Source organism: Manis javanica, chromosome 13 (assembly GCF_040802235.1).
Source record: "Manis javanica isolate MJ-LG chromosome 13, MJ_LKY, whole genome shotgun sequence".
In the NCBI taxonomy this organism is placed as follows: Eukaryota; Metazoa; Chordata; class Mammalia; order Pholidota; family Manidae; genus Manis; species Manis javanica.
This window is the reverse complement of record NC_133168.1, coordinates 86,434,641-86,449,422: the sequence shown is the minus strand read 5'-3', so window position 1 is coordinate 86,449,422 and position 14,782 is coordinate 86,434,641. Positions and strand designations below refer to the sequence as shown.

Here is a 14,782-nt window from a genome sequence, read left to right as displayed (position 1 = left end):
CTCTCAAACTCGCTCTCTCTCCCCTTTCATGCTCAATCCCTATCCACTTGCTCCTGCCAAAGCCAGTAAAAAGGAGGGGGGAAGGAAGAGAGAGATTGAGAGAGAAAGACAGAGAGAGAGGGGGAAGGATCCACCTATTTGGCAATGAGACATCCTCGAGCAGCCAATGGCTGAGTCCAAGGGGAGGAGGGAACCGGGCAAGCCGGGAGGGTGGGGAGAGCCCCCGGCAGTTGGAGACCAAAAACAATTTGCCCAATCGACAAGTTCACGTCTAATGAACAAGCAAAGTCCAGCAGTTATGAATTTTTCATTCCAGGCTCCCACTCGGGTCCATTTGGCAGCGGCCACCCAGCAAATTTGGAGGGAGGGTGGAGGGGACTAGGATTGAGGAAGACTCGGAATTTTTTTTTTTAACAGAAAATTAAATAAATAAAGGCCTGACTCCGGGCGGGCAGGCTGGCGGGCGGGAGCCCCAGAAGGCCTTGGGGAAAGCAGCTGCGCCTTCTCTCTGTTTTGGTTTCAGTCTCTTTCTCTTAGGCCCGCACACTCTCTCTTTTTCTGGTTCTATTTCTTTTTTTATTTATGGAGCACACAGGGCGAGTGGAAGTTTTCCTCCCTGGCCATACACACGAGCCTGTGGTGCTATGAATAGAAAGAGAAGAAAGAGAGCTCGGAAAGTGTCGATGCCAGCAGCACTTCCAGGGAAGGGACCTGGTGCCCAGGGTGCGGCCACCCCTTCGCCCCTGGGTCTGGCTGCTGCTTGCAGAAGCTCTCCCAGACAAGCAGCCCCCCAACACTCTGCAAACCCCCTTCCCAGCCCACAGTGGGCTCCGCTGGCTGCCTCCCTCAGCCCACACCCAGCCACGCACGCTCCATTAGTGGTGACGAGGGTGCCAACGCAATGCAGCTCGGCTCGAGAAACTGCAACAGTTTATTAAAATAGCCTCCTGTCACAGCACTCCGCTGACAAGCGCTACTTGCAGCCACAAACACAACAGCCAACCCGGGGGAGAAATGACAAAGACAGGAAGATGGACACTACTTCCAAACAGACGAGTCTTTCCAATGCTTCCCCCACCACCCAGCCACTTAATTCTTTGCTTTTTCCAGCTCTGCCCCCTCCACTTGATCTGTGTTTAGTGTCTCTTAGTTGGAGGAAGGGGGACACTCACCTGTCACTTGATTCAATTCAGACTAAAGGGCCTGAACTACACGGAGCAAGGTGCAAGAGCATAAAATAAGAAACCTAAATAGCAGGGAGAAAGTTAAGAAAGGAAACAACAAAACAGAAAGGAAAAGGCTCTATCAGGAAAAGGAACAGCCTTGGGGAAACAGAGTTACAGAGAAGAGGCCCACCAGGAGCCCCTGCTCCTGGGCCTTCCCCTTAGGCTGGCAGGAAGGTAAGCACTGAGAAGAAAGGCCAGGAGCACCTTCCTCCACAGTGGTTCTCTCCAACAGGGGCTATTAAGCAGCCATGCCTTAGGCTTTCCAGAAGCAGTAAGGAGACAGTTATTAAAGAAACAAGCAGAGGAGGACGTGGACACAGTGAGCCTGATCCCGCTGCTCAGAGGAGTCCCTACAGCTACCCTCTCCCCAGGGGGGGCTCAGTCCTCAGCTGGCAATGGGAAAGGTCACTGCTCACTCGTGCCCCTTTCTGCCCCATCTGAAACACTGTGCTCTCTCTCCGCCTTTATGCTCTGCAGAAACGTTCCCAGAAGAGTGCCTGGGGTGTGCCAAAGCAAAACATGCAGCCCTGGGCTGGCACTGAACCCTGACAATGGGAAAGGTTCCTCCCAGCACCTGGAACCCCCGTTCTGGTCCTGAGTGGTCTGAAGTGAGCTCACAGCTGTCCCCGAGGTGAGAGAACAGGAGGCAGGTGTCACTCTGGACTGGCTTCTTAGGGTGACTTCAATAATTAACGTCATGTTAATAACCACCCTAAGTCCAATTAGCCAAAGATGTTAGCTGAGTGACATAAGATAACAAATCCTGCCTATCCACCTTGAGAGAAACAGTCTTACTTCCTAAAGTCAAGATGAGAAGGTAAAAACTACAAAGGAGCCTGTCTTTGGAAAGGGGGTGTTTTCCTGCTATTTTGATTTATACTAAATATTAGATCCCAAACAGAAAATGGCCAATGTAAGCCTCCTGGAGAATTCTGGCATGTTCCATTTCACAGACCACAGTGCCAGGTAGAAGAGATACACTGAACATGAACTGATTCTAAATCTGATGGTAGAATTGGGTGGGTGGCTCAGAGATGGCGGATGGAAGGATCTATGTGGACATTAGGGAAACGGGACAAAATCCATAATTCATTGCTGGATGGAGGGAAGAATCAAAGGTCAATGGAGTTCGGAGAGACCAGACACAGAAGTGGTCCAGAAGGGCCGGTGGGGTGTCTCTATGGAGCCTCAGGAAGCCCAGCAGAATCCACTAAGCCCTCTCAATGTTCCCCTAACCGAGGAGCATCAGGCCCTTCCCAAGGGAGAACACAGAGGCAGAACAATTGTCGATTGTCAATTGTCCTTCTCCTGCCAGTGGCCATAACCTTAAAGGTGGGCAGAGTGGATTACCAGGCAGCATGTCCCCTCATCCTGTTTCCACAGGGGCTGCTGGCTGAGGGGGATTGGGGAGGCCTTCCTGGAAGAGTGGCCAAGGTACTCTGAATGCTTGTGGGGGCAGGGAAAGGGTCTCCCTCTGTCTCTCCTTCCCATGGGCACACACAGAGAAGAACCGCTCAGGTTCCAGTAAAATACTTGGTGAGCCCTTGCCCCTGCAGTCCCCTCCTCCTGCATGCCGCTGGTAGTGGTTTTAGGCCCTGGACACGCCCCTCAGGAGCCCCAGACAAAAGGGGGACTGTCCCCCTTTTGTAAAGAGAGAGGAGGCTCCTCTAGGAAGATTACCTGTCCCCGACTCAGCCTCCTTCCCTTCTCCCCTCCCACCCGGTGGGGAGCTCAGGCGCTCAGCACCCAGACCAGAGCTAAGACAAAAAAAACCTCGGAACATTCAAGGCTTCTCCTTGGCTGAGTCACTCACAGTGCTAGGGTTCAGGAGATGGAGGGAGCAAGAGGACAGGCAGGCCTCTAGAAGGAGAGAAGAGGGAGAAAGGGGATGAGAGAAAAAACAAAGGGCAGGGAGGGAGCCAGGGAAGCCAGTGAGAGCAGCGAGCCCAAAAGAAAATTAATGACGACTAGGGGAAAAAAATAAAGGAAAAGGAGGGAAGTTTGGGAGAAATGGTATTTTCCCCACGTAAAAGAAAAATGGAGAAGCCAGAGATAAGGCTTTAAAAATTCACATGCGCTTTTGGTTTTGGAAAGGAATTTCTCTGGCTTTGTAAAAAAGAAAGGCCTCCTTCTTGGTATTGTCGGGTATATGAATTTGAATTTTTTTTTTTAAAAGCAACAGTTTTCACTGAAACAGTTCTGAAATACCCATGTGGGTTTCAGTCATCACTGGGAGAAATGTGCTTCCAAAAGAAAAAGACTGAGCAAGCCACAGAAAAAGGAATGGATAGAGGGAGAAAGAAAGAAAGAAGAAAGTCAAACCTGGAGAGATACTGGGCCCACGACAACAGAGAGGACAAGGATGGAGGGAAAGCGTACAGGGCCCAGAAGGAAAAGTGAACAAGGAGGAAAGACAAGGGCTTTGGGATGGGGCGGAAAAAAAAAGAAAAACTAGCTAAAGACAATGACTGTTTCTATCTCGAGAAAGTAAAATGTGTGGTTTTCCAAAAAAACCTACAAAACAAATGAGGCCTTGTGGATTATTTAAGGGAAAACAGGAAAATACGTACAGAACCTCACTCATATGTACAGTATTCAAAATGCTCCAAAGAAACAAAATAATTTGCCCAGCCTGACACAGGTTTTCACAACTGGCCCATACATGCCCATAGTGAAACATATAAAAGCCCAAGAAGCTATATCTTGAAAGACAGGGCCACTGTTTCAAGGTCTTTTTATCTCAGAAAAAAAAATACTATTTGTTCTTATCCTGTTTGCTTTAAGGGCCAGATTTATTCTCTCAGACCCTGGACACATGCTAATTGTATATATATATATATATATATATATATATATATATATATATATATATACACACACACACACATACACATACATTTTGATATCTCCATGTTAATTTGGATAACTATATACAGTTAGTGCAAACAACTGACAAAATATATGTAGGAATTACCAGATACTTCAATATCCATTTTACTACTACGTATCTACAGCCTGGGTGAAAAAGGACACAGGAAATTTTTAAAAGCCACAAATAGAGCCTCAATTAGTCCAGTTCCTGGGATTTTATAATTCCACCTTGGCCCAAACTGAAAGAGGCCAGCTTTGGATCCCTGTCCTCTCCTGTCTTGTCCCACAGAAGGGACACAAGAAGAGCGTGTCCAGACTCACAGACAGAGATGGTAGGAGAACTGTAGGCAGCCAAAGGAAGGAGCCTGCTTATCCTAGAGGCTGGTGAGGCCTCCTCTCTCTGGGGGAGGGGGCAAGAAGGAAGAGCTCCGCAGCCAGAGTGAAATCATCCAAGACTGGAAATGCTAGTCATGGAAACCAGAAAATGCACATTTCGAGGAGGCTCGGAGAATTTGGACAAAGCGGGTTTTTGGCTGACTTGGGCCTGTTTCCCTCTGCTCAGGAAAGGCGCCCCACACAGTTTTTCCAGCGTCCTTATGCTGGATGAATGGATTTGCCCCACACCCCTGTGCTGGGTCTAGGACAGGGCCTGCCTCTGAACCAGGCTGCACACTCCTCTCCTATAAAACCAACCCCCCTCTTCCCTTCCTTTTCTCCTCCTGACTACAAACCAGGAGCGGTGGCCTGGGATCGGGCCAACAGGCAGCCTTGTTCTGGCTCCAAACACTACCCTGCTCCAGGCACATCTCCCCTCACCCTCCTGGCACACAATAAAATAGGGTAGGAATAGGGACATTGAGGGAAACCGTCTATTCTCTTTGGTGCAACTGGAAATTGTTTACTTTCATCCTCTGCAAAGAATAGGAAACAAAAACCCTAGTCTTTAATTCACTATTTAGCTTGAAATTTCCTTGTGTCACCAAATAGGAGTAAGAGCTGGGAAGGCCAGAGCTCTATCCTACAGCCAAGATGTGTGGTGGTGGGACCCTCCACAGAGTGCACAGGACAGGTGACAGCCAAGGACTGCAAGGGGCAAGGGCAATGCTGCAAAGTCTGAGCCTCACCCCCCTCATCAGCCTGGAAAGTGTCACTCCACCGTGGCCAGGGTCCCTGGAAGAAGGAAGAACCCCACAGGCCAGCCTCACAACTTTCGCTAAAGAACTTAAAAGCTGGTGGAAAGCAAGGAAGGGGAGGCCAGCATTAAGCAGATGAGGTCTGCAGCCCAAGCGTGTTCTGTTAAAATATTTGGAGGATGGGAGAGAAGGCCAGACATGGAGAAAAATGCTGAAAACTCGCAGGAGGGCCTGGCTGCCAACTCCCGACCCACAAAAGGCTTGGGGATCCTCCAGGAGAGATGTTCCTCTGCCTCTAGCACCACTGGTCCGAACGCTGAGACTCATTTTGAGACCTTCCAGGCCCTCTGCAAGAGGTCTGTCAGGATCCCTATGACACCCTCTTGCTTTGCTGGGTCTCTTTTCCTTGCCACAGGAAAGAAGGACCAGGGAGAGAGAAGAATGTCTCCGAGTCCCTGAGCCCTCGGCCAGTCTCACTCCCTGCATCCTCAGCCCAGAGAGAGCCTCTTTCTTGCAGTTGCTGCGGCAACAGGCAGTGCCCAGAACCCCAGGCAGAGAGCAGGATGGCCAGGATGGGAACAGCCCAGCATTTTCACTGCTGCAGGGCTCAGGAGAGCTGGGTTGGCCTTGTCTGGGTGAGCGGCTTCCCCAAAATGTACAATTTTAGGAGTTGTACTGAGGCATGGTTTCAATCCCTCAAAATGTATTGCTCTCCACCAAATATTTTATCATCAGTATCATTGCCAAGGAAACCTGAGAATTCTCATTCCCCTGGTGTCTAGCCCCCTCCAAGGCTGGCACTGGGGTGCCCAGAGCTCGGGACCATGCCCACCCCTCCACCATGATCCCTCCGTCCCTCCCGGCTCCCTTTCTTTCCCACCCTCTCTCCCCCTCTGTGTCCTCCAGCTCCAACACAAACTGTTTGCACGGGAAGTCTCCCTCTATGACCCGATTCAGCACACACAAGAGAAAACTGTGGGCGACAGACCCAACGTCCTAACGAACTTGAGTTAATTAATGCTAAGGAAGAAAAGAGGCGCCCTGGCTCTGTTGAATCACGGTTCACTAGCCCTTTCAGTTTGCTGTGGGTGGAGGGAAAAAAAAAGAGGCTTTTTGGTTCAAATATTTTTGGGGGGCGAAGGGAAAACAAAAACACTGCAGAAGGGCCGTGGAGGGTGAAGCTGTCAGTACCTGCCCAGAGAAGCAGAGGCGAGGGCCACGGAGCGCCCTCCCCCAGGCATCTGGCCTAAATGGTGTTGGGAAGGCCAAGGAGGGGAAAGAAAAGGGAGGTGATTATCAATTGACTGCAGGCCTGTTCAAATAAATCACTCCAAAAGTTATACTGTCAAACTATAAGATACTTATTTTTTTTAAAGCTTAAACCCAACAACTCGATTTGAGCAGACGCGTGAAAATGTTTTAACATAGCAGAAAACCAAAGTATGGATGGCACGCGTACAAAAAATTTAAGTGTGCAGAAAAAAAGGAGAGGTGGTAATGGGGGGGAGGGAGAACAGCTGTAATTTTGCTCTCCAGATGTTGACAGCAAAATGTGATTGGCAAGTAACTTCCTTCTTACCACTTTTTATCCTTTGGTCCTGAAATGTTAAAATCCTACAGCTAACCCTGAGTCTGTAAGCCAGTTTGCAAGCCCTCCTTATACGTGGACAGGTCAGGAAGCCTCATGGGCCACAGGCCTGCAGAGCATTTTATCAGCTCACTAATTTTTACAAGCTCTCCTGCCATTCCTTAGCAGGAGGCCTATGCAAAGAAAGCAGGAGGACATTCTTATTTAAATAATAATAATTAATATTGTGAAACGCTAGCCTTTTCTTTAGAGGTTGGGCCTTCTTTTTTTTTTTTAATAAACTTTTTAACTGAAACGTGGCACAGATAAAGAAGAACAGAGGAGCCCACAGTTCTAAATCAGCAGCTCGAAACATTTTCACAAAGTGAACACACCTGTGAAACCTCACCCAGATTAATAGAACATTTTCAGCGCTGCTGAACAGGCCTTAGTTTTTAAGCTATAGAGTTCTCATAATTTACGTGCCTTAGAAATAGCTCCTGCCCACACCAATAGCATCAAATGTGAGCACCTATGTACACACATGTTCACAGAGTAGGGTATGCTACTCATGTGACCACAAAAATGGGTGATGGAAAGAAGCCCCTCACACCACACTGCTGCGGAGGGGTTTCTGTGCCTGCCCAAGTCTGATCACATCAACAGGGCAACTAACTGTGCAGTGAGGTTACCAGGCTAGCAGGACACCTGTGGGGCACAAACAGGGCCCACCTGAGCTGAAAGCCAAACAGCTATAGTATCCAAGGGGAGTAAGTGTCTCTCCTGCCTCTCCTTTCACCCTGTCCACAAGCAGGGATGGGGTGGAGGACTCAGTATGTGTGGGTATGGGGGAAGGTGGCTCCGCAGAGCCAGGGTCTGCTGGAGAGTGAATGAGCACCCATCAGGGCAGGCTGCTGTCATCCCTGTCCACAAGATCCTCGAAAGGAGAGGAGACGGTGTGTGTGTGTGTGTGTTGGGTGGGGGGGTCCTGGGTTGGGACTGCTGGGGAAAGGGAGGCCCAACCCCGCTGCATCTGCCTCCCCCTTCCCAGGCTCCAGCCCCAGCTGGCTCCCCCCTCACTTTCACTAGCACTAAATTTACTTTATAATTTTAAAACTAAATTTTAAAAAAAGCAGGAAAGAGAAAGTACTGAAAGCAAAATACCTCCCACAATATTTCTCCAAGGGGAGAAAAAGTTTCTGCTTATGTAAAAAGACAAATGCAAGGGATCGCTGAAAAGTCTAAGCACCAAATAACAAGGAAAATAAAAGAGAAACACATTTAATTAAAAACACCTGAAGCAAATAAAAAAATAACTCCCCTTGCAACATGAGGGCACTGCACAGCCACTGGCGCCCGCAGAAACAAGTCCCGACCCCCATTTCTTGCCCACTTTTCCCGTTCCTTTCTCTCAGGGAGCCAAATCCTCCCCAAGCACTACGGAGAGGCTCCTCTTCCTCTCAGGCCCTTCCACCCCACACCTGGAGCAAGGACCAAATAGCCACTTAGCCTCCCACCAGCCCGGAGCAAACCTCTGTAGCTCTGATGCAGAGCTCTTCTGTTCCGCAATCTCCCCAGGCTGTGCCCCCCAGTGGCCCTAGACCCTGCTGTCCTTCCCCAAATCTAGGTCCTGTGGGTGGTGGCACTGCCCTGGGGCTAGACGCCAGACCCAGCCCAAGTGGGCAGCTCTTTCTCCTACCAAACAGGGCTGCCAAGGCGGGCTCTCGAGGACCGTATTTTCTCTTCCTATTGCATACGGGTCTGGGAAGAAAGAACTGTTCGGCTTAATTTAAAATATGACAAGGGATCTGAGCTGTTTGAGCCTGCGATCTTTAGAAATATTTGATTACTTGATCCCTTTTTTTGTGGGGGAGATGCAGGATAGGCATCGAGACTGCAGCTGAGTGCCCCCCACACACACACCCGGTTTGACTCTCCCACCAGCCGGCCGCCTCTGAAACGCAGCCTCGGCTGGCACAGGGGTACCAGAGCCCGGCTCCTTTCTTCCTTTCTTTCTGTTTTAAATCGCTCTAGCGCAAACCAAGCAGTGGGTCAGGGCCCAGGGCTGGGGGAGGGAAGAGGAGAGGGTTGTCTCTGAAAGAGGGGAAAAAAGGAGAGCAAGGCTCTAACTCCGGGAGAACAGCCGCTGCAAGTTTCCCGGCTTGTGCCAGTTTAGGGATTTGCGAATCAGACCGAAGCGGAGGGAAAGGAGGGCGAGAAAAAAGCCGGCATTAAAACTAACCAGCTCTGCCTAAAAGCGCGCTTTCCACCCTTAAATAAGACAATGCCGAGGGGAGAGGAGAGATGAGTTATTTCTTACTCTTTAATTATTCCAATGCTTAGCATTATTTTTTTTAAACCTACACACATTAGCCAATGATATATTCTAACCCTCAACAAAGCTGGTATTTTTCTCTGATTACAGACTTTGCCGTGGCAAACCTGGGCTCCGACGACAGAGGCAGCGCAGAGGCACGCTCCTAAATGAGACACAATTTTATTAAAATCATAATAATTCCTTGCATTTCTATAGCGCCTTTCAGCAGCCGAGATCCCAGGTGCCCCATGCCCGGTTCTACCAGGGAACTGGCGACCAAAAGCTCAGTCGCGAGGCAAGCAAGGCTTGCCAGCTCCACGGAGTGCAACGGGCATGTATTTCTTTCTTTTTTTAACAGCCTGTTTCCATCATTTAGCTTCTGTCTCACGCTTTTAAACAGAACTAATAAAACTCCTTTAAATTTTTTTAAAATACTTTTTTTTAAATAATTTTTTTTAAGCAGGAAAAGATAACACGAAATATAAAGGGGAACTGGGAAGGGAGCTAAGTGTGGTCTGGTAGGTGGGGAGGTCGGGGGCGGAGGGTGCTGCTGGGATAGGTCGCCTCTGGGTCCAGGGTGCAGAGCGCAGGTTCAGCCACTGCCTCGGGTCACCTCCCCAGGGGGAAGCAGGCGCAGGCTGTCATGTGCACGTGCAAAAGGAAAAGGACCTAACACCATCAAAGTGCATTTAAGTAATTCGGTTGAGAAGTCGGGTTTATAAAGGTTTTCGAGGGGCGGGCCAGCGAAGAGGGCCCTGGGCTTTTTCTCTGATGGCCAAGGGGCTGTTGGAGCTGGGCTGCGGGTGGCTTTGGGACCTCAGTGGAACACCATCCTCCTCCTCCAACAGGTTGGTGAAGTCGGGCCCACTCAGCGCACACTTCTCCTCACTTTTTCCTCTTCTGCCCCGGCCTGCCCAGAAAGTGCTGCAAAATGGCTGGCAGCACTGGGTGGGGTTGCCTTAGAGCCCCAAATTCAAGAGGTCAGCCACCAGCGGGAAGGCGGTGTTGATCACAGGGGATGTGGGGGCAAATTTTTAAAAAGGTTCTTGGAGGCTGCGCAACTCCCGCGGCCTGAAGGCAGGCGAGAGGGAAAGGGAAAGCGCATTTTCTGCCACTTAGTCACATTTCTTCCCCGTGTGCGATGAAGGCCAAACGCCCCCAAACCCAGCCAAGCCTTGAAACAAACAATCTATCCTGGTAAATTTCCCCACCCTTCCTCCCCCCAAGAATAGGCGGCTTGGGGATAAAACCAGGAGGCTCCTCCGAGGCCTGGGGTCTGGAGGAAGCGATGCGCGCCATGGGGCGTGGAGGAGGAACCCTCTCGGGATTTACGCCCCCAAATCGCCCTCGGATCCTGGGGCGCTTAAACCCACAAGGCTCGTGAGCGGCCAAAGAACAACAGGAATCATCCCCCGTTACATTCATTTCCAAAGCCTTCGGGCGCATTATCCCCGACGGGTGTCAGGATGGGCCCAGGAGCAGGGAGCGTCTGCAAAGGCGACCCCGAGCCCCACCCCGCGCGCCTGCGGACTGAACGAGCCTCGAGGCCAGAGCGCCGCCATTCCATCCCCGACCGGCGGCGGCCTCTCCTGCTGCAAGTGGCCAGCGCCGCATAACGAGAGCCAGGTAGACCCCAGGCGTCCCCGCGGGTCACATTTGGGGTTCTCTGGGCGAGTTAGGCGGGACGGAGCCGCTCCTGCACAGAGCGGAGTCCAAAGGACAGCACAGGGACCACCCCCGCTCCGTCGGAGTCCAGGCGCCTGCATCATTTTAGGGCCATTGGCGGGGTCGCAAATGGCCCACGACTCCTTTTGCCGCTGCTCCTTCAGACCAGTTCCCGGTTTCCCCTCACCTGCCCGCGGAGGCAGCGGTCCTCACTCCTAACTCCATCCCTAAAGCGGTTCCACCTCAGCGACCCAACGGTCACGTGGCAAAGGCACTTCCCACATCCGGGGCCTCGACGCACCATTTCCCGCCTTTTCTCCTCCTCGCACGCGCAAGCGCTATTTTGCGCACAGCCGGCCCGCAGCTCGCAGCTGTCTAGTGACCCCGCGGCCAGGGCCATCCACGCGGTCAGGGGCTGTGCTGTCCCTTCCTACCCCGTGCGGCGCGGTTAAATGCCCTGGACTGCCAACATCCATGTTTGGCGGCGTGAAAAGCACCCGGTCCTCCCCCTTCCTAACCCCAGAGGAAGCCTCCCTACGACCCTGACCCACTCGTGTTCCCCCCTCCAATTGTAGCAGATTCATACGCGCAAATAACACCTGGAAGCAGTCAAGGAAGGGAGCCCGTAGGCGGCGGGCGCCTGGCGAAGTGCGTACGCTGTAGCTAGTGCACGGGATGGCAGCACGGCTCCATCAGGGTTTGCAAAGACACAAAACGAGTTGCACACCAAGGGCGCGGGGTTGGAGCTTCAGGGCGATGTTGGGGGCGACCTGGATTCCCCCGCGGGGAGGAGACGGAGAAAGCACAGAAGATGGTCTAAGTTTTTTTCAGCTGGGGTGGGGCAACAAAGCGCAACGGTTGGGCAGTGGTGCAGTCTAGGGAGTCCAGGGCATCCCCATCGCCTCTGCCTAGACCTCTGCTCAGCGATGCGCTTCTATTTTAAGATATTTCCACCTCTCCAGAACCCACCCGCGCTCGCTCCTTATGTCCACGGTGCACACAGGGAATCCGCCTCCAAGCCCCCAGCACACCTGAGAAGGACAGACAGGCTGGGAGCACAGGCCTGAACTGCCAAGCTGAACTCAGGGGGGCCCCAGTGGAAGTTTCGCCAGAGGAGGGGGCATTAAATGGCCTCTTTGTGGAGAGGAATTGCCGGCCGTCACTCAGGATTAATTTAAGCAGCAACAGTGAACACACACCAAAAAGCCACGTCTCGCCGCCAGCAACCACCCCCGCGATTGTGTTTCGGGGAGGGCTGCGGAATTTGGCGGTGTGGCCCGGTCTTTAAGAAAGTGGGTGTCCACAGTGGGCAGGGGGAAGGCTGCTTCCGCCTCGCCCCAGGTCCCTGCTTGGCGAAATGGGCTTGCAGGTTTGGGGCAAAGCCGAGTGGGGGTGGTAAAATCCAAGTACAAACGTGGAGCAGGAATGGGGGAAGATTCTCACACATAAATATATATAAAGGTACAAATTTCCAATATAAATATAGCACATGCAGGGGCGCCACTGGGCAGCACTTCTGGGGCGTCTCACCTGCACCCCGGGGACATTTAGGGAGGAGGGTGTTCTAAGAGAAATGGTGGGAATTGGGCCTCTGCTTCCCAGTCTCCTCCCCCAACAACCTGAATGCAGCTTTGGAGCCAGGTGCCCTGGGCGGCCTGGCAGGTGTGCAGCTCACGTGAAACACACGCGTGTGCAGGCTAGGGAAGCGCTTGCCTGCGTGGGCCTGGTGCCACATGCATGGGCACCAGCAGCTTCTGTGGGCTCACTGACCCATCTGAGCCCAGGACCCCCATGGGGGCATAGAACAGCACCCAACCTGGGAACTCCAGTCCCGGTGTAAGGCAGAGAGTGCATGTGATGCGTGTGTGTGCGCGCACGCGCGCTCAGGACCCCTATCTGGTGTCAGGCAAGAGCATTTTTATGGGCATGTGTGCTCCTGGCAGTCCTATTGGGATATCAGGCCTGAGTGTGCATAAGTACCTGGGATCCCTATGGGGTTGGGGGCACATGAGGCAAGGATGTGCTCACGACCCCTGTCCGAGCCGCTGTGTGCATGCATGCGTCCTTCTGGGTGGGTTTGCATGTGCCTGAGTGCCCTGCTGGCCTCATAGTAGGGTTGTGCACACGTGCTTTCAAGCCCCCTAGGAGTGGCCAGGGCGCAAGGGCCGCCGCCTGAATCTACTCTCAGGCGGGCCAGGGGGCAGGGCGGGCTCCCCACAGGTTCTCATTGGAGCATTGTTGGTTTTGGCCATGGCAGCCCTAATGGGGGAAGCCCCTGGGAGTGGCGGGAGGATGGGGGGAGAACACAAAGAAAGGGAAATCGAGAGAAGGCGGGCTGCTGAGGAGGAGGAAGCGCCCTGGAATGCGGAGGGCCCTGAGGGAGTAGGGATGCAGGGTGCTCGAAGCTCCGGGTGCTGGCTGGGCAGAGGGACTTGACTGGGAGTCCAAGGCTACCACCGCCACCCCAACACCCCCTGCCCTGTGTGGACAGACACAGAGGTTTAGAAGACCCAGGACTTTTCTGCCTTCCAGGACCCTGGCCCCACCCAACAGCTCCTACACAGGGAATCCTACAGCACCCCCAGCCACAGGAGCTAAGCAGCATTCCGGGTGGAGGGCATGGCTCAAATGTCCTCAGCAGAGGGCAGTTTGAGCTCCCTTAAGCAAAGAGTCAGCAGGCCCCTGACTGTTTCTTAGCTGGGCTGCTTGGAACCTCAGTTTTCCCCATTCAAGGAATGGGATGGGGGCTCCCATGGGGAGAGCTAGGAGGGGGGGTTTCAGCCACACATGAGTGGGTTGAAAAGCAGGGGTACCTGTTTGAGTCTTGCTTGTCCTTGGGGGCCTGGCTGAGTAATTCCTGCCACCCCACTTCTAGGCCCATGACCTTGGCACTTGACCTTGTGGCCTTTGTTTCCTCATCTGTAAAACAGGTTACTCATACCTGCCATGTGTTGGGAGGGTTACAGGAGGTCACATGCAATCGCCCACCCACCCGCTGCCCTGGCATAATTACTCTGGAGTTGGTAGCTGTTATTTTTATTGTGAGGAGTCTATGGCTGTGACAAGCTGTGACGTTTGGTGTGATCGTGTGAGGCTGGCTGTGTGTGCGACTGTGCCGCTGTGTGTGTGTGCATGTGTGTGACAGGTTGTGTGTGAGACTGTGCATGGACGACAGATTGTGCCGGTGTGCGGCGGTGCCTGTGACAGGCTGTCACTTCTCGACAGACTGCGGGTGGCGGGGTGTTGCGGGTACTGACTGTGAGTGGGGCTGGGAATGGGGACCCCCTGCAAACCTATCTTGGTGAAGGTCCGGCTGACAGTGGGACAGGAATGCTCTCGGGAACTGGTGGGGGGGGTCAGTCCAGTGTCCCCTTGGGCCCTGACCTTTCCATTGTGTCCAATGGGACCCCCTTGCTTGCAAACCATGGGAGGTCAGAGGGACTTTATGATAAATCTTCCCCTCACCAGCTGCACTCAGATGCCCAAGCCCCAGCCCCTGGCCTGGGCTTGGGGTGCCCAGGAAGTGACCTCAGACCTCGCTGGCTTCCATAAGAGACACATATCTGAGCCTGTGTCCCACACCTCCCCTGAGCTCCAGGCCTGTGCAGGAAGGACTGCTGGAGACCTGGAGACGGAGGGATTTGGGGAAAGATTAAGAAAAGCTTGGAGAAAAAGGGAAGGAGGAAGTGACAAAACCAGAGGCTTCCCTGGCACCTGGAGAACCCAGAGCTGCCTGGGGACCTCGCTTGAGGCCTTCAGTCAGGGGGGACACACATCATGTTTGTGGGGTCAGGACTGACAGAAAAGCCGGCTGACACTTGCAAGCACTGGTTTACCCTAGGCCCTGCACTCAGATCCCACTTTTAGGGACTCGTTCCTCATGTCAGCACTTCCTGAGGGATGAGAAACCCCAGGCATACTCCTGATCAGTGTAGGATTAAACTTCCTATATCGTCCTGGCCTTCGCGTCCCTCTATGGCTGGGGAAACTGAGGCTGAGAGAA

The 14,782-nt window shown here is 52.7% G+C and overlaps 1 protein-coding gene and 1 long non-coding RNA gene across 2 annotated transcripts in view; one reads left to right on the top strand and one right to left on the bottom strand.

Annotated features, from left to right (window-relative positions):
* The window catches only part of NFIX (nuclear factor I X), a 94,554-nt gene that overhangs the window by 68,869 nt on the left and 10,903 nt on the right, over nt 1–14,782 (bottom strand). The gene's annotated exons all lie outside the window — the stretch shown is intronic.
* Nucleotides 10,139–14,782, top strand: part of LOC118973187 (uncharacterized) — a 35,316-nt gene continuing 30,672 nt past the window's right edge. Inside the window, exon 1 of the long non-coding RNA XR_005062428.2 lies at nt 10,139–10,740. This is a non-coding gene — a long non-coding RNA (uncharacterized lncRNA). The remainder of the gene's footprint in view (nt 10,741–14,782) is intronic.